The sequence below is a fragment of the Ambystoma mexicanum genome, chromosome 9, assembly GCF_040938575.1.
Source record: "Ambystoma mexicanum isolate Mex_15411 chromosome 9, UKY_AmexF1_1, whole genome shotgun sequence".
NCBI lineage: Eukaryota > Metazoa > Chordata > Amphibia > Caudata > Ambystomatidae > Ambystoma > Ambystoma mexicanum.
The window spans coordinates 77736633-77758621 of record NC_090931.1 but is presented as its reverse complement, the minus strand read 5'-3'; the positions used below and the strand labels follow the sequence as shown (position 1 = coordinate 77758621).

General features: G+C 49.5%; 1 protein-coding gene across 5 annotated transcripts in view; it reads left to right on the top strand.

Annotated features, from left to right (window-relative positions):
* ST3GAL4 (ST3 beta-galactoside alpha-2,3-sialyltransferase 4) overlaps positions 1-21989 on the top strand; it is an 866978-nt gene that overhangs the window by 364541 nt on the left and 480448 nt on the right. The window contains exon 1 of one of the 5 annotated variants that reach the window (XM_069614188.1): positions 19521-19539. The exons of the other annotated variants lie outside the window; for them this stretch is intronic. The gene's annotated coding sequence lies outside the window, so the exon portion shown is untranslated. Of the gene's footprint in view, positions 1-19520; positions 19540-21989 lie in introns of those variants that run through there. 5 annotated transcript variants of the gene reach the window in all.

Genomic DNA, 21989 nt, shown 5'->3' with positions numbered 1-21989 from the left:
TAAGATCTATGAAGCCCAGACAATATGGCCGAGGCTCGCCACACCTGGGCTGGAGAGTCACCTCTGTGTATTCCGCGGCACATAATTCTACTCTTCCGCGGCTTCACCGTAGGAACTGATGTCATTCTTCTAAATATGGCACACTCAAGACAGAGCTATGGGAGCGGTCAGTCTTAGACAGCCTCCAATTGAACTGTTTTGTGTCTTCTATTCATATTCCAAATATTTAACATCTAGCACTTCCGAGTCCCGAGCGACCCCAAGATGGCCACGTAAGGGACGAGCTCTGCTCACCTTTGCCCTTCACATATGAAAATACAAACCAAGTCTAGCTCTGATGGAGCCTGAAGAGGTAGCACCACGGTGTAATGAGAGGTGGCTGTGTGACGCTTTAACCCTGGAGAGGCACTGGAACAGATTCTTGGGCTTAGCCCGTATGAAAGTGCTCAGAGGCCCTCTGGTGAAGCTACCCAGAGTCCTGTCCGGCAAGGAATACAAGCCGGGGGCCGGTGCGTCGGACGTGCTGACAGAGCCTGGCCCCAGCGGAGTGGATACAGGAGCAGCGGGAGGTTTTCTGTGAATCCATGGGCCCGGGAACTCCTGCACTGACTCCGGTATAGTAACAGAGAGAGGCAACCACATGGCAGGTGGTGCTCACAGTGGAATCAGGCGATGAGAGTGGGCCAGAGATATCACCAGAGGTCCAGGAAGTGCTCCAGCCGCTGATGAAAAGGCCCTCAGCATACCTAAGAGATTTAGAAAGCAGAGGAGCCTAAGCAAAGGCAGGCAGGATCTGTGAGACCCCTGTGGCGGCCTAAGACTGGAAGACACAGATGCCTAGAGAAGGGCGCAGAGCCTATGCCCAGGATGGAGAGCAGAGGGCTCCAATCCCTTAGCAATGTGGAAATAATGCAGTCCAGGCAGAGCGGATGAACGAGGACATGTGATGAGCCCCTGGATGGGAGAATGACGGTGGACAGGTCACGCAGTGAGGCTAGTGACATAGGGTGCATACTCTGTGATCCCAGGGCGTGAGACTACTGGACTTCTATAATTGGGCAGGGGAAGAGGCGGGCTGCCTGGGAATAGCACAGACAGAGAGGTTAAGTGCATAGCTCTCAACTCACACGCTTTTGGCGGGTGTCACCCGCCTTGTAAACAGCTGACTCACCCGCTAAGCCGCCTGCACGCCCATTTGTTTCAATGGGCCTCTCACCCGCCAAAAATAAAATCTGGTGTTTTCACCCGCCTTTGCGACATAAATGGTTGAGAGCTATGTAAGTGGACGGGGTGCATGAAGTGGGTCCCCACATGGACCACCAAGGTACGACACGGAACAGAGAAAATAGCAGACTCGCACGCCTGAAAGCTGATCAAGGCTAGTGGGGGTGACGTAGGGTGGCCCAAAATTGTGTACTGAGCTGAACCTCAGTAGAGCATGCTGGAGAAAAAAAACGTTGGAGGGCATACAGGTCCTGCAGCAATACAGGAGAGGGGTGACAATGGCGGGTGAGTAAAAGAACGTGCCAGGCAGGGCGTTGTGTTATTTTTCTCCCCTCCCTTTGTATCTCATGGGCCATGAGACAGAAGGGGAGGGGAGAAAAATAACACGTCGCACTAACCAACCCAAAGGGGGGAAGTGGGACAGAACAGAAAGAAGGCCATGAGACAGAAGGAGGGGAAAAAATAACACTTTGCACTAACCGGTCCCCTCCCCAACCCAAAGGGGGGAAGCAGGACAGAACGGACAAAGGGAAAGAAGGATAAGGAGGGAAGAAGAAAAAGTAGCAGTTCTGTGTGGGGGCTGCTCACTCATCTTTGAAATCCTTGGCACAGCACTGTACAGTTTGGAAGTGTGACAGGCAGCAGGATTTTATATGGAGCCCAAACGGAGCTCTGCTCAACTTTCTCTGACAGTGAGGTTACATGTGTTTCCTTCGAGAATGGATTCTGGAATGTTCCAGTCTGGCTGGGCCCGGGCAAACTCCACCCCCTCCAAGCGTGCTAAAGGAGCCCAGCCCAGCCTGGGCCCGGGCAAACTCCACCTCCTCCACCCAGCAGGCTCCCTCTTGAAGCCCGAGGAACGCAGACTCATGCTGACAGGGCGCTCCCTCTCCTAGTTCAGACAGCAGGCAAATTACCAGCCCAGCAAACGGGATCCCAAAAAATAAATTTACAAAAAAAAATTGCACATTACCAGCCCAGCCAACGGGACGTTGTTTAAAAAAGAAAAAAAAAAGACTTGAGCAGAATGATGATTGGAGCAAGTGCGCGGCAAAATAAGCAGTATGCGCGGCTTCCAAATCAAAGGTGCGCAGCCGCACAGGCGCGCACCTTACAGGGAACATTGCTCTTGATGCTCTTGCCCCTGTCATGAATTCCAAAGCCAAGTGCAATTCCTGGTATGACCCTGCCCTAGCTACACTTAAACGTAAGTGTAGGGCAGCTGAGAGGAAATGGCGGGCTTCCTGTTCATCCTCTGACAAACTGGCTTGTCGCCTGCTACAAAGGCAATACTGACTCTCTGTCCTCACCAAGAAGAGAGTCCACATTCAAGCTCGTGTCTCTGCGGCATCTAACAACTCGGCCGAACGCTTTAAAATCTGCAAGGAGCTGGCCAACCCTGCTGCAGTCTCTAACCCTCCTGCTGCCTCCCAGGCTCTTTGCAATGCCATTGCCTCTCACTTAATTTCAAAAACCCAGGACATCCTGTCCACCCTCTCCAGCCACACCCCTCCCCTCCCCTCTCCATCTGTGCTTGCTGACCCTCCTTTAACCACCCCCCACCATCCTTCTCGTACTTTCCTCTTTTCTCCCCTGACGAGGTTGCTAGACAAGTCCGATCTATGAAAGCCTCGTCAAAACAGGTTCATCCCTGTTCCTCTAAAACCATCAAGGAGCACATTGACACCCTCACTCCGGCCCTTGCTGATTCTTGCAACCACTCCTTTGCCTCAGGATCCTTCCCCTCCCCTCGGAAGCACTCCCTTGGGCATCCTCTTCTCAAGAAACCCTCAGCTGATCCTTCTTGTCCAGCTAACTATCACCCAATTTCCATTATTCCCTTTAAGGGCCAACTCCTGGAAAAGTTGGCCATCTCTCAGCTTAACCTTCAATCCAATTCTGTTGGCTGTCTCCATGACCACCAGTATGGCTTCAGAGCTGCCAGAAGCACGGAAACTGCTCTCTTAAACATCCGTGAAGATCTGCTCTCCAACCTTGACTCTAACATTCCCACTGTACTCATCCTCCTCGATCTCTCTTCTGCCTTCGACACGGTCAACCATACCATCCTGCTCAACCGTCTCTGTGAAAACCTGGGAATCACTGATCAGGCTCTGGCCTGGCTGACCTTTTTCCTCTCTGATCGACCTTCCGAGGTCCAACTTGGGTCCTTCCTATCGTCTATCTTCCTCTCTACCTGTGGTGTTCACCAAGGGTCTAACCTCTCGCCCTGGCTTTTCAACCAATACCTGGCAACTCTCGCCCACTGCATTGCCATTTTCTGCTCAAATGCTGATGACACTCAACTCATGTTCGAGCTGCCCACGGCCACCTCTCATCTCTGATTGCCTAACTGCCATTCAAGATTGGTGTGCCGCCAATGATCTTTGTCGGAATGCCAGCAAGACTGAGATCCTTCTCATCGGCACACCTTCACCATCCTTTCCCCTCACTCTCTCTGGCCGGCTTCCTTTGGCCCGCCTCCTACCCTCACCTCCGAGGCTAAGAACCTCTGGGTCATCTTTGACTCCACCCTTTCCTTCTACGCCCACATCTCTGAGGTCTCTAAAAAGTCAAATTTCCCACTGCACCTCCTGAGAGGTACTCTGCCTTTCCTCTCCTTCCTCCAGAAGCTCATGGGATCCCAAGCTCTGGTTCTCTCTAGGTTGGACTATTGTAACAGCCTCTTTCTAAATCTACCTGCCTCTACTCTCCGCCCCCTACAACTAATCCAGAACAGGACTGCAAGCCTTGTCCTTGGCCTCAAGCCCTGGGATCGTATCTCTCCAGCTCTGAAATCTCTCCATTGGCTTCCAGTGGATGCAAGGATTAAATTCAAAACCCTCTGCGTTGCCCACAAGGCTTTCTGGGGCCTGGGTCCAAAATACCTTCAGCTAACCCTCTGCAAATACCTCCCCTCTCGAGCTCTTCGCTTCTCTACATCTAACTCCCTCAGGGTCAGTCGTTTTTCAAAGAAACTAGCTGGGGGTAGATCTGTCTTCGGCTGGAGCCTCACACTGGAACAGCCTCCCTGACACTCTAAAACTTGAGGAGAACCATCTCCGGTTCTGGAAGCACATCAAGACCTTCCTCTTTTCTTCTGCCTTCGCTCCCCCTCTCCCCTGCTGATTTCTTCTCTCATGGCACCATGCACCTGGCCACCCTCTATCCTCCGGGCCCAGGTACATGCTCACCCTGCCACCCTCCCGCACTACCTCCAGGCCAATCCTTTCACTGGGGTCTTTATCTGTATCCATACAGCCCCCCCGTTTTCTTACTACACTACCCTGTCTGTTGCCCTTTTAATTTATTTATTTATTTATTGATATTGATCTGTTTCTCCTCTGCTTCGCACTTTCCACTTCTCCCCCCTTCCATGCACTTTTCCCCTGCCCCTCTCCCATGCACTTGCGCGTTCTCAATGTCACTGGGCCTAGTAAGATCGCTGTTTTGTTCTCCCCTGTTCCCCTCCTTGTTGCGCTCTGAAACACTTGTGTACGAGCGCGATAGAAATAAAATATCAATATCAATACTGAGGGAACTCCCTCCCCTATCCCCTTCAGGTGCACAGGGGTGGAAATAAGGTGGAGGGAGGCGGCTCATCAGTGGTGTGGGTGGGGCTGAGGAGGGGCGGATTTAAGTTTTGAATACTGGGGTGCCCCGAGTATATGATTCTGGCTGCTCTGCATAAAAGCAAAGTGCATTTAGGGAACAATAGAATTGCCACCAATTTGTCAAACATGCCTGTGATGCTATGCACCCTTAGTAAGATGCTCATTTCATCTGTCAGACTAAACATCATGGCAGTTAAACGTGTGCAAAGCATGCAGTTCGTGAAGCATTGGCAGTCCGGGGCAGAGAGCTTCTCCCAACTTGGGGGGTTTGGATATCAGGTTTACATGGAACGGCGCACTGGTAAGATCATTTTTGCCAGATCACGCTCTGTCCTGTTCCTAGTGCCCCTATACAAAGCTCCATCTGAAGCACCTGACCTTGTCCAATCCAGAGGCTTTCACAATCGAGCCCCAATTAAAAGCACTCTGACAACATCCAATCCTGGTGTCTTCCTGCCCAAGACTCTCTTAACGCAGTTAACTCGTGATGCCCGCTCTAGAAAGCGCCATCCAAATCGGCTCCAACCCCAAAATTCTGCTACCCTCTCTGCCAGCTACCATCCAAAAACACTGACGAAGACCAATTCTGACCCTACTCAACACCATGCCCTTTCCATCACAACTTTAACAAGGTCTCACCTAGACACCACCTCTACGAAGACCTATCCGGAAATCCACATTTCAGAAACACTACACTGCGCTTCACGAACTCATACCTGCCAACATGCTGCTTCCTTTGGGGAAATGGTAGTCCAGTCCTGGTTTCAACTTGCCCCATTTTTAACCAGGACTACAAGTTTCAGAATGCAAAGGTAAAACCAGGACTCTACTAGTACCTTCCTAAAGGAATGGGTAGTGCAGGAATTGGGCCGGAAGAAGACAGAGCTCCGCTCCGGCAAAGTTTGTCTTGCTGAAGCGCTGCCGGAACTGAGGCCCAGGGGCTAGCCCAAGAAACGCCCACATCGGTTCCCAAGGCAAGTCTCACACAAAATCAGCCAGCACTTTATAAGACTCGACGCGTAGCAAGAATGCAGAAACCGACAAAGCCTCACAGCTTGTTCAGAAGCTGTTCAACTTGGTATATATATATATATATATATATATTTCTGAGGCTTGTGGAATCTGCTTAGATCACATGCTGTGCATAGGCCGACATCTAGTGGAAGCTGTGGAGTATTAGTTTGTTTTTCGAAACTCGAAAATGGGCGTCGACACAGGGCGTGCCAGTAATACTATCCCTAGTGTGACGTCCACTGTACCCATGATCCCTCACGCTTCTAGGACCCTCAGATTGGTTTTTTCCACCATACTTGTCGGAAGCATTCCGCAGAGTTCCCTGGCTTTTAGCCATAATTTTGCAGATAGTATAATATTTCCCTGTTTCTTCCATTCCCACGTCGAGTCAGTGAATTTCGAAGCTCGACGCCGGCCCGGCGAAGAAAACAACCGTCGAGAGCTGCACGACGGACTTTGGGCCTCGGAAGACCTCTGGTCTCGGCCCGGACCTTGGAAGGCCTCTGGCCTCGGCCCTTCAAGTAGAGAGAGTGGGGGGTGGTACATACTCTACACTCACATATATTTATATATATATTCCTACACACACTAGCCCGCTGCCACAGGGTGGGTATGGAGGGTACCCCTTTCCAATTTTGCCCCAAGTGCAACCGCAAGTACCCTTGGGTTGACGGACACACCACCTGTAACCTCTGCTTGCAGAGGGACCACCCCGAGGCGAACTGCAGAGCGTGTAGCCGGTTCAAGGATAAGACTCTAAAGGACCGTTCGACCAAACGTTGGGCCCGCCACGCCAAGCAACGAGAGGCCATGGAAGCGGAGGGCACCTTCAGTGATGGCAGCGACTCCGTACTATCGGACGGCGAGGGCAACGTGGCGTCGAAAGACAGCCAAGCGCAAGTCCCCGACCTCGGAAGGTTGTCTGGCAGGGCAGCTATGGGGAGCACATCCGGCGACACGAGCGCTACCCACAGCACTTCCACTAAACACTTGAAATCCAACCGAGACATGACGCGCGTGTCGAGTTCTCGGAAAGAGGCACACAAAGAACGGTCCAACGAATCGGTGTCCTCTGGGCGTTCTCGGTCAAGATCGCCACATGACACCAGGCAACCATCCACTGTTGCAAAGAGTGCCTCACTCACCAAAGTTATGGAGGTACGATCGTTGGAAGACGAAGCCGACCTCCATCCCCAGGCCGCGCTCCAGGAGTCGGCGTCAGCAGACTGCTCGACGCCTGCTCCTGGATCCCAACGTCCTCACTCTAAGGATAGGAACTCTACCCCCGAATCTCGGCGCCAGACGTCAAAAAGCTCTGAGAAGGTGAAAACACCTGGGAAACACTCTTCCACTCATGGGGCGGGGGGAAAACAGCAGAAGAAAATATCTCAGCCTTCTTCGGCACCTCTGCTACATAAAGACAGTGCTAAATCTTCTGATAAACAGCTAACCAAGACCCCTGCACAAACCCATAAGTCCAGTCAGGTCATAGCAGGGAAACTTTCCCAGGAAAGGGTTATCCCCAGCTCTAAAGAATGGTCCAGTGAGGATATAGACAGTTATATCTAGAATGTCATCACTAGCAGACTTCTATGCCAAGAACCCAGAGCACTTCCTCTCCTATACTCCTGACAGGGCTACTCCCTCAGGGTCTAGGGACCAACACCCTCCTGGTAAGAAACCTCGAGTTGAGACGCCAACACAAAGTCGGTCTTTTGACCCTTTCTATGTACAGCCATACTCTCAGTATAGTGAGAATCCACTACAAGGTGAGGATCCAGAATTGGTAACGTTGGACGACCAAACCGGGGTGGACTACTATAGGGATGACGAGGACCAAGAGGAGGAGGAAGATGACCCAGAAGTCTACAGAGTAGACTCCCCGGTAGGCAAAGAACCTCAGGTTACCGACTCTCCAATCGACAACCAACCTCTCCTAAATGAGGTTTTGTCTAGAGCGGCAGAACACTTCCACATTGACACTCAGGGAGCACAAGAGGAGAGGGACTTTGCCGAAGAACTAGTAGGAGAAAAGAAACCCATTGCCCAGACCATCCCTATTCTCAAGTCTATACAAAGGAGAATTGATCCTTCGCTTCTCAATCCTAACCTCACCAGGGCAGTAAACCCCAGAATTGAAAAATTATTCAGGGCATCCCTATCAAACCCACTTTACATAAGGGGGCAACTGAAACCGGACTCCCTGGTAGTGACTAATACCTGGAAGAGGGTGGGAACGCCCCTATCTTCGTCTGAGGCTCCCCCCGACAAGGAGAGCAAGAAGATCTACGGGTTGGGAAGGAAGGTAGCCTCCACTTCCGCCTACTAGGCTAGGATTGCCAACTCCACGACTCTGCTGGCTAGTTACAAGTGCCACCAGTGGGAGCAAGTTGCTGCACTCATCGACTCCGCACCAGAACCTTTAAAGGGCTAGTTGGCACAGGTTGCGTCGGAGGGGAGAGCCGTGTCCGGTTGCATCCTTAAGGCAACCTTTGATGCCACGGATAACGCCGGCAGACTAATAGCAGAGAGCACTGTCATTAAGAGGCATGCTTGGCTAAGACAGTCAGGGTTGAAATCCGAGACACAAGCATCCTTAATCGACATGCCGGTGGAGCCTAATCTACTGTTTGGCAAGGCGGTAGAGGACGCATTAAAAAATGCCATGGATGAGTATGAGACTCTGAAATCCCTGAGACAGTTGACCAACAAACCCCCTAATCAAAGAGGGAATGGTAATTTTCGTCGCCCACGCGGCCAAAATTCACAAAGAGGCTCCAACTATTCTCAGGGGCAGGGTACATCATGGGGTAACAACCAGCAGTCTACCCAGAGTTACAACAGGGGAAACAAGAGGGGCCGTAGTAAGAGTAGAGGCAGCCCCAGCAAAGGCGGCATGCCTCCCGCAAAAAAGTGACGCCGTGATCAGGGTCCCTTCCCACGCATCTCCAGTAGGGGGACGTATTAACAACATCAGAAAGATGGGTGCTGTCCACAGTGTCCGCAGGATACTGCATAGAACTGCTGGAGCGTCCCCGAAACCACCCCCCATGAAAAAAAGTACATTCCTTGGACCACCAGAAGATCCTCCTCGAGGAGATCGTCAATCTTCTAGAAAAGGACGCGATCAAACTCGTCCCGGGCAAACCGGTAAACAAGGGTATTTATAGATCTGACAATGCGCCCAGTTTTAGACTTACGCCCTGCAAACAAGTATGTCAAGCCCCAAAAATGTCGCATGACTACTCTCCAAGAGGTAATCCCCCTCCTAAAAAGGGGGATTACATGGCAACATTAGACATGAAAGATGCCTATTTTCATATTTCCATGTTCCCAGCGCACAGAAGATTCTTGCGCTTCAGGGTGGACGGTCAGCACTACCAGTTCAAGGTGCTGCCCTTCGGTATAGCCTCGGCTCCAAGGGTATTCACCAAGGTTCTGGCGGTGGTGGCGGCACACCTATGCAGGGAGGCAATCCCAGTGTACCCTTATCTGGACGACTGGCTCATCACGGGGGAGACCCCAGTAATTTGCAGTTCAAACATTCAGAGAACGATCGACCTCCTCTTTGAATTGGGTTTCTCCATAAACGAGAAAAAATCAAGCCTGGTGCCAAGCACCTCCAAAACAGTTCCTGGGAGCTGTACTAAACACTCAAGAGGGGTTGGCCTTTCCATCAGAGGAAATAATTCGGAATCTACTACCGCAAATTCCTCTATCTGCCCGGTCGCCAGATAAAGGTGCGCAAAGCGATGCGTTTGCTAGGCATGATGGCGTCATGTATTTACCTGGTCCCGCACGCGCGCCTGCACATGCGTCCCATGCAAGAATGGTTGGCGAAACAGTGGTCTCAGGCAAGTGGTCAGTGGGACGATCTAGTGGTCGTTTCGCCAACACTGGTACAAAGTCTTCACTGGTGGACAAGAGAAAACCTGTCGAAGGGGAAACCCTTTTACGATCCAGAAGTACAGGCTGTAGTCACTACAGATGCATCCCTGTCAGGGTGGGGAGCACACCTCTTTCACCACACAGCTCAGGGTCTCTGGTCTCACACAGTGGCCAAGAATCATATCAATCTTCTAGAGCTTCTGGCAGTATTCAGAGCGCTTCGAGCGTTCGAGCCCCACCTGTTGAACCTGTCAGTGCAGATCTTAACAGACAGCATGACAGCGATGTTCTACCTAAACAAGCAGGGAGGGACTTGTTTGCCAAATCTGTCCAAGCTTGCCCAGAAAATTTGGATATGGGCACTCAGACAGAACATTTACCTGTCATCTCAACATGTTCCAGGGGATCTCAATTTACTAGCAGACGCCTTGAGCAGAGATCCTCTCCCAAGAGAACACACATGGTCTCTACACAAAGGAGTCATAGAAGACATCTTCTCACAGTGGGGTTTCCCCACTATAGACCTATTCGCCACAAGCGAAAACAGACAATGCCCAGACTTCGCATCCCGGTTTCCTCAGCCAGGCTTCAAGGGGAACGCCCTGTGGATGAACTGGTCAGGGATGTTTGCTTACGCTTTTCCACCAACTCCTCTAATGAGGAAGGTGGTCAAAAAGATGCACAAGGAATCGATGACGCTCATCCTAGTTGTTCCCATGTGGGCGGGACAACCGTGGTTCCCACACCTGCGCAGGCTATCAGCGTGCAAACCCATCAGACTCACGTGCTGGTTTAACCTACTATCCCAGCACCAAGGTCAAACAGTGCATCCTCAACCCAGCTCAACGAATTTGGCAGCATGGCTCCTGAAGTCAGAGTTTGGACACCTCAACTTACCACAGAGGTGCATGGCCATCTTAAAGGAATCTAGGAAGCCCAACACTAGGCACTGTTATTTTGACAAATGGAAAAGATTCGTTATCTGGTGCCAGAATAAGCAAGTCAACCCAGTTGATCGCACTCCTTCCACTATTGTCACCTACATGCTCCACCTGCTGGACGCAGAGTTGGTATTTAATTCACTAAAGGTACACCTGGCAGCTCTGTCCGCATACACCACCTCCCATAACAAGGTATCATGGTGGAAAGTACCAGTGGTTCAAGCCTTCATGGAAGGGGTAAAGACACTCCACCCTCCAAGTTCTAACCTACCACCAGGATGGGAACTCAATGTGGTGCTGGCTAAACTCATGGGCCCCCCCATTTGAGCCCATGCATAAAAGCAGTCTCAAACACCTGACATAAAAAACTGCCTTCTTAGTAGCCATTACATCGATAAGAAGGGTCAGTGAAATTCAGGCTCTGTCAGTGCAGGATCCTTTCTTTACTGTTCATAAAGATAAACTGGTTTTACGAACACACCCTAGGTTTTCACCTAAGTTTATTTCTAAATTCCACGTTAACCAGTCCATCGAGCTTCCGGCTTTCTTCCATGAACCCCAAAGCTCTGCTGAGGTGAAACTACACACCCTAGATGTGCGTAGGGCGGTCCTATACTATGTAGACAAGACCAGGCTGCTAAGGAAAACAGACCAACTGTTTGTCTCCGTAGCTACAGGCAGAGAGGGAGATCGCGTCTCTAAAGGTGCCATCTCTAAGTGGATTATAAATTGTATCCAGCTGTGTTACTCCCTTTCTGAAAAAAACTCTGCCTTTCACGCCAAGGGCCCACTCTACAAGAGGCATTGGGGCCACTTTGCCTTTCATTGCAAATGTACCCCTTGACACCATTTGCAAAGCAGCTACTTGGAGCTCTATTCACACTTTTACTCAGCACTACTGCATTGACACTCATTCCAAGATGGATACTCAAGTGGGACAAGCGGTTCTAAGACATTTATTTGCTCATGACCCTTCTCACATCCCACCTCCTTCTTCTAAGACTGCTTGCTAATCTATGCACAGCATGTGATCTAAGCAGATTCCACAAGCCTCAGAAGGGATACATTACTCACCGTAATCGTATTTCTAATGCTTGTATCTGCTTAGATTCACGTGCGACCCACCCTTCCTCCCCTCTGAGAGAAGGCGCATGGATGCTTGTAGTCTTATCTTTCTATATATATATCTGCTTGGATAATCGGTGCTCGCGCTACTCCTCATGCTACCTCATGTCAGGAAAAAATACAATCTGAGGGTCCAAGACGCGTGAGGGATCATGGGTACAGTGCACGTCACACTAGGGATAGTATTACAGCACGCCCTGTGTCAACGCCCATTTTCGAGTTTCGAAAAACAAACTGTAATACTCCGCAGCTTCCACTAGATGTTGGCCTATGCACAGCATGTGAATCTAAGCAGATACAAGCATCAGAAATACGATTAAGGTGAGTAATGTATCATATATATATTTTTTTTTAACTTGTTTTTATTGCATTGTAAAACATAACACATTAGAGTAAACTGCAGGACTCAAACATTGTTCCATTCCCCTCCAACCATCTCCCCACCTTTATCCCCCCCACCGGCAGACACTAGAAATGCTTGTCTAGTTCTCAGTGATCATTGCACTTTTTCCCTCATGTGAACATGTCCAGGATTCTGATTCTATGCGGGCACCATTGCAGCATCTAGTCACTTTGCAGGTATTCTAGCACCGGCCACCAGTCTGTTTGGAAGTTTTGTTGGGCCCCTTGTAAGTTATACGTTATTCCTTCCGATGCTAGAAATTGCCAGACTCGCTGTAGCCATTCTATCGTATCTGGTGGTGTTTTATGTTTCCATCTTTGGGCTATTGTTAATCAGGCTGCAATCAGGAGGCCCATTAAATTCCTCTTCTGGGTCTTCATCATCGTTCTGTCTCGGGGGTCCCAAAAGCCGCCCAGCCAAATCTCTTCTTTTATTAATTCTGCCCCTTTGAACATCCCTTGCAATTGGGTTTTTATCTCCGACCAGAAGACTTTTAGTTTCGGGCAGTCGCACCATACGTGTCTCCAATTGCTCTCCTCACTGCACCCTCGCCAGCATGTGTTTTGTTGCATGTTCTACATTTGGTGTAGTCTTCCTGGGGTGTAGTGCCATTGGATCATTATTTTTGTCCAAGTTTCTCTATGCTGGATCGCCGAGTCCATTTAGGGATGATTTGCCATGTGTTCCTATTGGTTTCTTGGGATCTTTCTCCCCAGCGTTTTTTCCCATCTTCTCATATATTGCCATTTTGGGTCTTCTGCTGGGACGTTCAAGAATTTGTATAGAGTTGACACAAATTTTTTGTCTCCTGTGTGTGACATGTATATTTCGAATGGGGTTAGATCTCTCGTTGCCGCCTGCCTTATCCTTGGTGTGGAGAGCCAGTGATAGAGTTGCTCATATTGGAATCTATCTTTTTCCGTGAGGCCGAGGAGTGTTCTGCATTCCCTGAATGTCCTTAACTGTTGGTCTTCATACATGTCCCCCACTTTAATGCATTCTGAATCAACCCACTTTTTAATCTTTCCTTTTTCTGTGCCGGGTTTGAATTCCGGATTATAAAACAACGGCATAAAGGGTGCCGGATCGATAGACAGTGTTTCTTGTTTTATTGCTCTATTCCAGATGTCGAGGGTAGCGCTCATGATCTTGCTGATCCTGCGGTTTGGGTGCCAGTGTTTGGGGCTGGTCCACATTAGTTGTTGGAGGTTTTTCCTTGGCACTACCCTGTCCTGTACCGCCCAAATCTTCTATGATGTGTTGGGGATCCATTCCTTCAGGACCCACAGTTGGGCCGCCTCATAGTATTTCCGGAAGTGAGGTAGTGCCATACCTCCTCCTGACTTCGGGGCCGTGAGCGCCATGCTGGAGAGTCTTGCGGTTTTATTCTGCCAGATGTATTTGTTCACCATTTTGGCTAGTGCTTTGAAGAACGAGGGTGGGATACTGATTAGAAGTGCCTGAAAGTAATATAAGAGTCTGGGTAGAACCGCCATTTTTATCACTGTTATTCTGCCCCACTGGGACGTCGAGAGCGGGGTCCACTTGTCTATATCCTGTCTCACTTTAGCTAACTTGCGTGGGTAGTTCCAGGCATATAGACTTTTAATAGTGTTAGTGAGGGTGACTCCCAGGTATTTGATTCCTTCTTCACCACGCGGAGGTTTAGGTCCCCTGCGCCTTTCTGTATTTCCTGTTTGTCTCCGGTCAGTACCATCAGCTCCGATTTTTGTATGTTTATCTTCAAGCCTGATACCTGACCATACTCCTCTATTGATTGTATTAGAGGGGGCAATGTGTATGTCTGTTCCGCTAGGGCCATCAGCATGTTGTCAGCATAGGCTGCTGTTGTATGGGATATTCCTCCCATTGTGATGCCTTTAATGTCGGGGGTGTTTCTTATTTTCATCAGCAGCAGCTCCAGGAAAATGGCGTACAGGAGTGGGGAGAGGGGGCAACCCTGTTTGATGCCTCTTTCGATTTTGATTGTCGGAGAGCTCCCCATTCACTGCGATTCTGGCTGACGGTGTGGTATATTTGGCCCTTATCATGTCTATGTATGTTTTGCCCAGGTCAAATTTCTCTAGGGACCGTAAGAGCATGGACCACTCCACACGGTCAAATGCTTTTTCCGCGTCTATTGCCAGAAGTGCAGCTGGAGTATTTTTGAGCCCTATTTTCTCTATCAGGTGGGTGATTCTTCTGATGTTGTCGTGGGTTGTTCTGTTAGGAATTCATCCTGATTGGTCCTGATGTATTAATTTGGGGAGTAAGGGGGAGTCTATTGGCCAGGATTTTGGTTTAAAGCTTGGCATCCAGGTTTATTAGTGCAACTGGTCGGTATGCACCTGGCGACTCTGGGTTCCTCCCTTTCTTATGAAAGACAAATATTTTGGACTCGTTCATTGAATTTGTGATGTGTGCGGATTCCTTAAAGGAATTAAAGAGTTCTGTGAGGACTGGGCTTAGAGTTCCCTTGTATGTTTTATAAAAGAAGGCTGTGTAGCCATCGGGGTCTGGGGCTTTGTTGTTTGGTAGTTCTCTAATCGCCCTTACGACTTCAACTTTTATCTGCGCATTGAATGCTGTTTTCTTCTCTGGTGTGATGGTTGGGAGTGTTACGTCTTTTAGTTTATTTGGTCTATCTCTGCCGGTTTGTCTGATGTATATAGCTCTTGATAGAAATCTCTAAATATGTCTATAATGTCCTTCGAATGGGTTCTCACTTGGTCATTGGAGTCTCTCAGAGCCAATACTGTTTGCCTTTGTTGTTTGCCTTTCAGCTGCCTCGCCAGTAATATGTCTGCTTTGTTAGCTTTCATGGCATACCAATGTTTCAAGTGGAGAAGTTGTGTCTCTGCTCTCTTGGTTCGGATCGCCACCAGCTGCCCCTGCAAACGTCTATAGGCTGCCTTCAGTTTCTGGGTATGGTTTATTGCCATTTCATCTCTAATCTTCCCTAGGTTGATTTTCAAGCTCCTCTTCCCATTTTCGGGACGGCCTATCTTTCTGTGCTTTTAGCGCGATCAAGTGTCCCTGCATGACCGCCTTGAAGGCTTCCCAAATTGTGGCCTTGCTCACTTCTGGGGTATTGTTGTGGTCGAAGTACTCTTTTATGTAGTCTCTGATTCCTTCATCACAGGGTCCTGCATGACGTCTCAGGGCAGGGTCCATCGCCAGAGGCCGGATCGTTTGTGGATGGCAGGGAGTGTAATCCAAATTGGGGCGTGATCTGAGATTGAGATAAGGGCCCGTCTCTACTTCCTGAATCTCTCCCAGAAGATCCACCGACACCCAGATATAGTCATTTCTGGAGCTTGTGCTGTGCACATGGGAGTGGTATGTGAATCCCGCTGTAGGGTCTCTAAGATTCCTCCAAACAACTACAAGTGCTAGTTTATGCATGATTTTCTTCAATGATTGCGACAGGGAGCCTTGCAGTGAGAGGTTGAGATTAGACCTGTCTTCCCTTGGGTTCCAGGCCATGTTGAAGTCGCCCCCCCCCCCTAAAATCATCGCTTCTTGTGTGAAGTTTTCCAATTTGTGCAGCGTTTCTTTCAAGAAACCGTGCTGGGCCTCATTGGGGGCGTAGACCGTTGCAAGGGTCAAGGGACGGTTCTCAATTTGGATCTTTCTGCTAAGAATCTCCTGTGCTTGTCTTCCACGGTTCCACGAATTTGGACGTTGAGCGAGTCAGCAAAGGCTATTAGTACCCCCTTTTTTTTCTTTTCCACGTTGTTTGCATGTATTATCCCATTAAATCCTTTCAGTCTGATTTTTCTCCTTGTCTTTTTTTCTGTATGTGTGTCTCTTGTAGCATTACTATATTGTAATTCCCTTGTCGTAGTTGGTGTTTGACTTTTGTCCTTTTGACTGGGGAATTTAATCCTTGGATGTAGTGTGTTAGGATTTTCAGCCCCATCCTGTTATATGTTCTTCAGAACTTTGTTGCCTTCTTAATGTTGGATTGCCATAGAAGCTTCTCTGCGTGCCGGTGGGTTCCCCTTCCTTCTGTTGTGTTTGCAACTTGTCTTTCCCCATTAACATTAACAGCCCTTTCCCCCCATTGTGGTCCCCAACATGTTTTTTTATAGAGGGTCTCGCTATTCTGTATATATCTGGTGAATGTGGTCATTATTTGTGCCTCATAGCTTCCGTGGCTCGTCTCGATTTTGCCTTCACTGTGGACCAGCCACCTGCGGTTCTTTTCCCTTGATGTGGTTCCCTACCCGTGTACTGCAACCCCTCCTCCTGTAAGTTCGAACTCCTTCCTCGCTCGTGGTGATCCTATGCTGCTTCCCTTCCCACATGAATAACAGACCGAAGGGGAACGTCCATTTATAGCGTACTTGGTTTGCCGTCAATTCCTTTGTGATTTGTGACATCTCTCTGCGTTTTTGCAGGGTGGAAAGTGCCAAGTGTTGATATAGTTGGATTTCTGACCCACTCATTCTGATGTGATCCATTGTACGGGCTTTCCAAAGGACCTGCTCCTTTTGAGGGTATGATGCCATTGCCACCAGCACGTCTCTAGGGCGGGCTCCTGGTTCTCCACTGCGGCGCGGGCTGACTCTGTGAATCCTGTTGATCTGGATCACTGTTTCGTCCTCCTCTTCTAGGATGTCTTGGAACACCTGTTGGACTGCTTGTTTGAGGTCCTTGTCTTCCACGGACTCTGCCATGTTTTGATCCGAATATTGGATCTGCGTGACCGATTTTCTAAGTCTTCGCATTGGGCTTCTAGATATTGGGAGAGTCTCGCCAATCTTTCCTGTGCTTCTGCGATTTATTGTGATTCTTCATCTAGGTTCTGTACCGTCTTTTCTAGTATGTCGGTACGTTCTTCAAGGTTCCCTATGTCTGTTTTCAGGTCCTGGATCACCTGTTTTATTTCTCCCTTTATGGTCTCGAATTGGGCATGCATAGAGGACATGAATTGTTCTTGAAATTCTTTGAACCATTCCTTCATATCTTTTTTGGTGGTCATGTCTGAGCTGTCTTCCTCACCTCTGCCTCTTCCCCCTTTCTCGTTTTGTGCGATTATTTTCTGGTTCGTAGGCATGTTCACGCCCCAGAGATGGTAGGGTATGGTGGTCCCCAATAAAAAGGGCAAATCCAAATTACAATAATCGTTCAAAAGAGTTTCTTGCTGAATCACTATTAAACATGTTTGAAGCGTAAAGTTGTGGGAATTCTTGTTTCAAAAATTCTCTTTGCTTTCATGTAAATTGCAAGGATTTGGATTCAATGACGAGATACTGTGTTGTGTGACTTAGCCTGGGGTTGCGCCCCTTGGCTCTCACCCCCAAGGAGGAAAGGGTTCCCAGTGTAATTTTGTTTCCATTTCCAGCACTGCGAGCGTTGGCATGTATGCTGGCTGCCATGAGGCCTGGCACGAGGTTGGTGGCGGCTCACATGAGAGCCATTGGTTGGGTGAGCACATGGTGGTGGACGGGGGGACAGTGGGGAGGCCAGATGTGCAGCCTGCATAGCTCTCAACTCACACGCTTTTGGCGGGTGTCACCCGCCTTGTAAAGGGCTGACTCACCCGCCAAGCCTCCTGCACGCCCATTCATTTCAATGGGCGTCTCACCCGCCAAAAACAAAATCGGGTGATTTCACCCGCCTTTGCAACATAAATGGTTGAGAGCTATGAGCCTGGCAACCATGGGGAGCATTTAAATCAACATTACTGACCTGAAAAAGCTGGGCATCAGTGTCTTCTCCGGGCATCTACACACATACAACAGTCTGCTCCTCTGCAAAGGATAAATCCCCCCCCCCCCCCTCCGAATAGGGATCCAGATTATGCTGCTGTTCTGCACTTGACCATAAATCCCAAATACTAAAATCTGCCCCTTTGCAAAGGCTGATTTTCCCCTTCCCAAATCTCCTGCACAGAACAGAATATTAGATAACCCCACCACCACACCTTCCCCTGGACAAATCTCCTCTGTACCATACATGTCGACCCTCAAAAGTTAGCAGGGAGGTTCCTGATTTAAAAAAAATTAAAAATGTTGCTAATTTGTACTTTCTCCCTCCAAAAACAATTCTAACCCCCAGTGTAGTCCAATGAGAAAATGAAATTCTCACACCTTGTGTTACATCTCTCTCCCAGGCAGGCATGCCAACCTTTCAGCCTCAGCACAGGGTCCAGGCACACAGTTGCTGGGGGCACTTAACACACTCCTCACAGTTGCACATATTGGACTGGCTAACTGGCACAGGCACCACCCAATGGGGTGGCATGGAGGCACCCAACACACAGTTGCTGGAGCCAACCTGCGGGGCCGTGATTATACCCTGGCCAAGCAGCAGGGGTTGTCCAGCAGGGGCTCCAGCACACAGCTGCTGAGTTGCCCGGCAGGGGCTCTGCTAGACCCGGTGACAAAGGACAGTGTTACCCTGCGAGGGCCATCATGGCAGGGTCCTCTGCCTGCAAACGTAGCACAATGTGTGCGCCGAAAATGATGACACATCAGGCAGGAGTCTGGTAGTTCTAACTGATGTGTGGGAAACCGCTCACCCTTTTTATTAACATGGTCTCAGCCATGTGACCATACATGCCAACTCTCCCAATTTAGGCGGGAGGCTACCGATTTGTTTTTTTTAATGGAAATCGGGCTCTTTTTTTTACTGTCTCCCACCTAAAATAATTAGAACTCCAATGCAATCCTACGGGAAAAATACTTTCTCCCGATTGCTGTAGTGAAATCTCCCTCTCAGTACTTGAAGAATGTTAGCATGTCTGCATGTGACATAGGCACATTGTCCTTCAAGCACATCACACCAATCATCCCGATTTAGGAAGGCGATTCCTGATTTTTCAATATATTGCAGTTTTTCACATTATCCCGCCTAAAATAATTCTAGCCACAATGCATTCCGATGGAAAAATATATATATCGCGATTTCTCTCCTTGGAATGCTGCCATGTTTGTACCCAGGTGTTGCAAAATGTTGGAAGGTATCACTTTGCACAAGAAAATGAATATTTCCACAGAGCCAGAGTTCAACTGTTTTACTGTAAAGTAGCCTGGGTGCTGCCTGCCTGGCCCACGTGGGTGTCCTCCAGCCCCTAGGACGCAGCCGCGAGGCTTGCGCCGCTTCCCGCGTTCCCGCTCGTGCGCGGATCACGTGGTGCGGAAGACTGGCAGCGGGCCCCCGACGTGGCGTGACGCGACGGAGGCGGCGCGTCGCCAGGGTCATTTCCTCTGATGGGAACAGGCCGTCGCTGCTCCACCCCGGGCACGTGGCGCGCATCCCCGGCGCTCTCTGGACCCGCAGCGCCGTGTAACTGTCGCGCACGGCTCGCACAGAAGCTCAGGTGCTTCCGTTTAACTCAATAGACGTGTACGTTCGAGTTCAGTGGCCCGCTGGGTTTGGGGCGCGGGTGGAGCGCTGCAAGCGCCGTGTCAAAGGTTAACGTCGTCGAATGCCCTTTTTTAACCCCCTCCCCCACCCCCAATGTCTCTATCTTACGACTGTGGTAACAAATGACTGGGGCGCATGCACTTGACAAGGCCAGTTTCTCAGCAACCACAGGGGCTCCACGGTGGGATAAATGCATACCCTGCAGGCCACAGAATGGCCGGAAATCTCCAAGAGCATAAGCATGCCCAGTGAGCGGCCCTTGAGCAGATGTGGCTGCTGCACCGTGCGCATGGTGGCTGCTGCACCGTGCACATGATGGCTGCTGCACCGTGCGTATGATGGCTGCTGCACCGTGCGCATGGTGGCTACTGCACCGTGCACATGATGGCTGCTGCACCGTGCACATGATGGCTGCTTGCCAAAGCTTTGCAAGGAGGCTTGTATGCCTTTGAAATGCACATCCCTGCCAGGGCTTTGAGTAGTCCAATTGTAAAACCCAACTGCAAGCAAGTGCCCCTTCACACCTGTGCATGATTCTACAATAGGGTGACAAGATTGTCGAGATGAAAAACCTGGACGAGCAACATAAAATGACTACCCCTTCACAGCCCATTCCCCAACTCTGCATCTCCCTCCCCCCCTCAAACTGCCCCCATCCATCCCGCTCCCCTCCATCCCACAGTATTTCCGGCACAGCTCCTGCTCCTATAAATTTCGCGTCATGGCTGGCTGGTCTCTGCAACACAATCAGTTAATGCATGTGCCTGCTACCCAGGGGTGTTGCTAGATCTGGAAAGGATCCGGGGCTATGCTAATGTCGGGGCTAACTAGCCTTTTGGTTGTAGACGCAGAGCTTCTATCCAGGGCTACAACCAAAAGACCCCGGGCTATAGCCCCCCCCAGCCATCATCTAACAACGCCTCTGCGGTTACCTATAAGGTTGGTGGTTCAAGCATAGCGTGCCATGGCAAAATTCTGTGTCTATTTTAATGTATACTTAATTTATAATTGAGTCCCTCCCTTTCCACAAAAACTGGGACTGGCACCCTCCCCCTTCCCCAAAAGCGAGTCAGGGCTTTTGAATTAAAAACTATTGTCGGGACAGGGGGACAGAGGGCCCAATTCCGGGATTGTCACTACAAAAACGGGACGTCTGGTCACCCTATTTTGCAAGGACAGTGGCATTGCTGAAGATTGAGCTTTGCTGTACTCTAACTCACTAGGGCCAGAAATTAGCACTGGGATTATAGCCTTGCATCAATTCAACTGAAGCAAGACTAAAGTATCGGGGCTCAAGTCGAGGAAACGCACAGGCGGATGGTGTCCCCCCTGTGTGATTAAGAAATAAACAAAAATAATAACAAACTGTAGTTCTGTGGCTGGTAATCGAACCCTGGACTGAAATCGGTCCCTGGCCGCCCGCCTCTGAAATGGAGGGCTGGACCTGTGGTCATGCAGGCAAGTCCGATCAGTGCCAGTGGGCGCCAAGCAGGTACAGATGGTGCTGTGGTCACGCAACAGGGGCAATTGCACGGATCACCCTGGTTGCCGCGATCAAACAGTCTTGCATTGCATGGGGCACCCAGGCTTCTGGATGTGGACGTGGTCGCATGGCTAAACAGTGGCCTGGGGGCACCCGAGTTACACATGCGGATCTGAAGGTACCTAGATCAGCGAGGGCTGCAATACTGTGATCATGCAGCGTCAAACTGCAGACCAGGGTAGCAGGGCCGTGGTCACACAGCATCAGCCTGCAGCTCCAAGCAATTAGATCTGACAAAGAAGTGCCATTAATGGATTCTGCCAAAGTTCATGACACACATTCTTAAAGAGGACAACACTACATTAGCCACAATACCACAGCAATCATTGGCTGTGGAATTGCAAAATGTGTCATATTGACATCTTACTATACAGGACATGTGTCACAGGTTTTTAGACGTGAAAGGTGATATGAAAATCTGTTCTGTTGGCAAATGCATTTTCGTCCCGTGTGGTTGTTTTTAATCGTGAAAGACAAGCCTGAATTCAATTAGCATATTTCACTTTGATGTTCTGTGACATCGCTTCCCAAAGCTTGTGAGAGTACCCCACTTTTTATTAGAACTTCAGCTTTGTTTATAATCTGTAACCTCCTGTCTTGCATAATTTTGTGTTTACCCCCACGTGCAAAGTGGAAGTTTGCTATCAGTTCTGTAAAGGAGGCATAGTATCACAAGTATGACACTGACACAAGAGTTACAAGTTAGAAAACCTTTATTCAGTTCTTGGGTTTTGGAAAAACTGCTACGTTGCCCTTTAGCTGTGATGGGAGTAGTCTCTACCATCAAATAATAAAGAACACAAAGTCCTAGTCAGTCTGTCAAATCAAAATTGCCTATGCTAACAAAACCCATCTCTTAC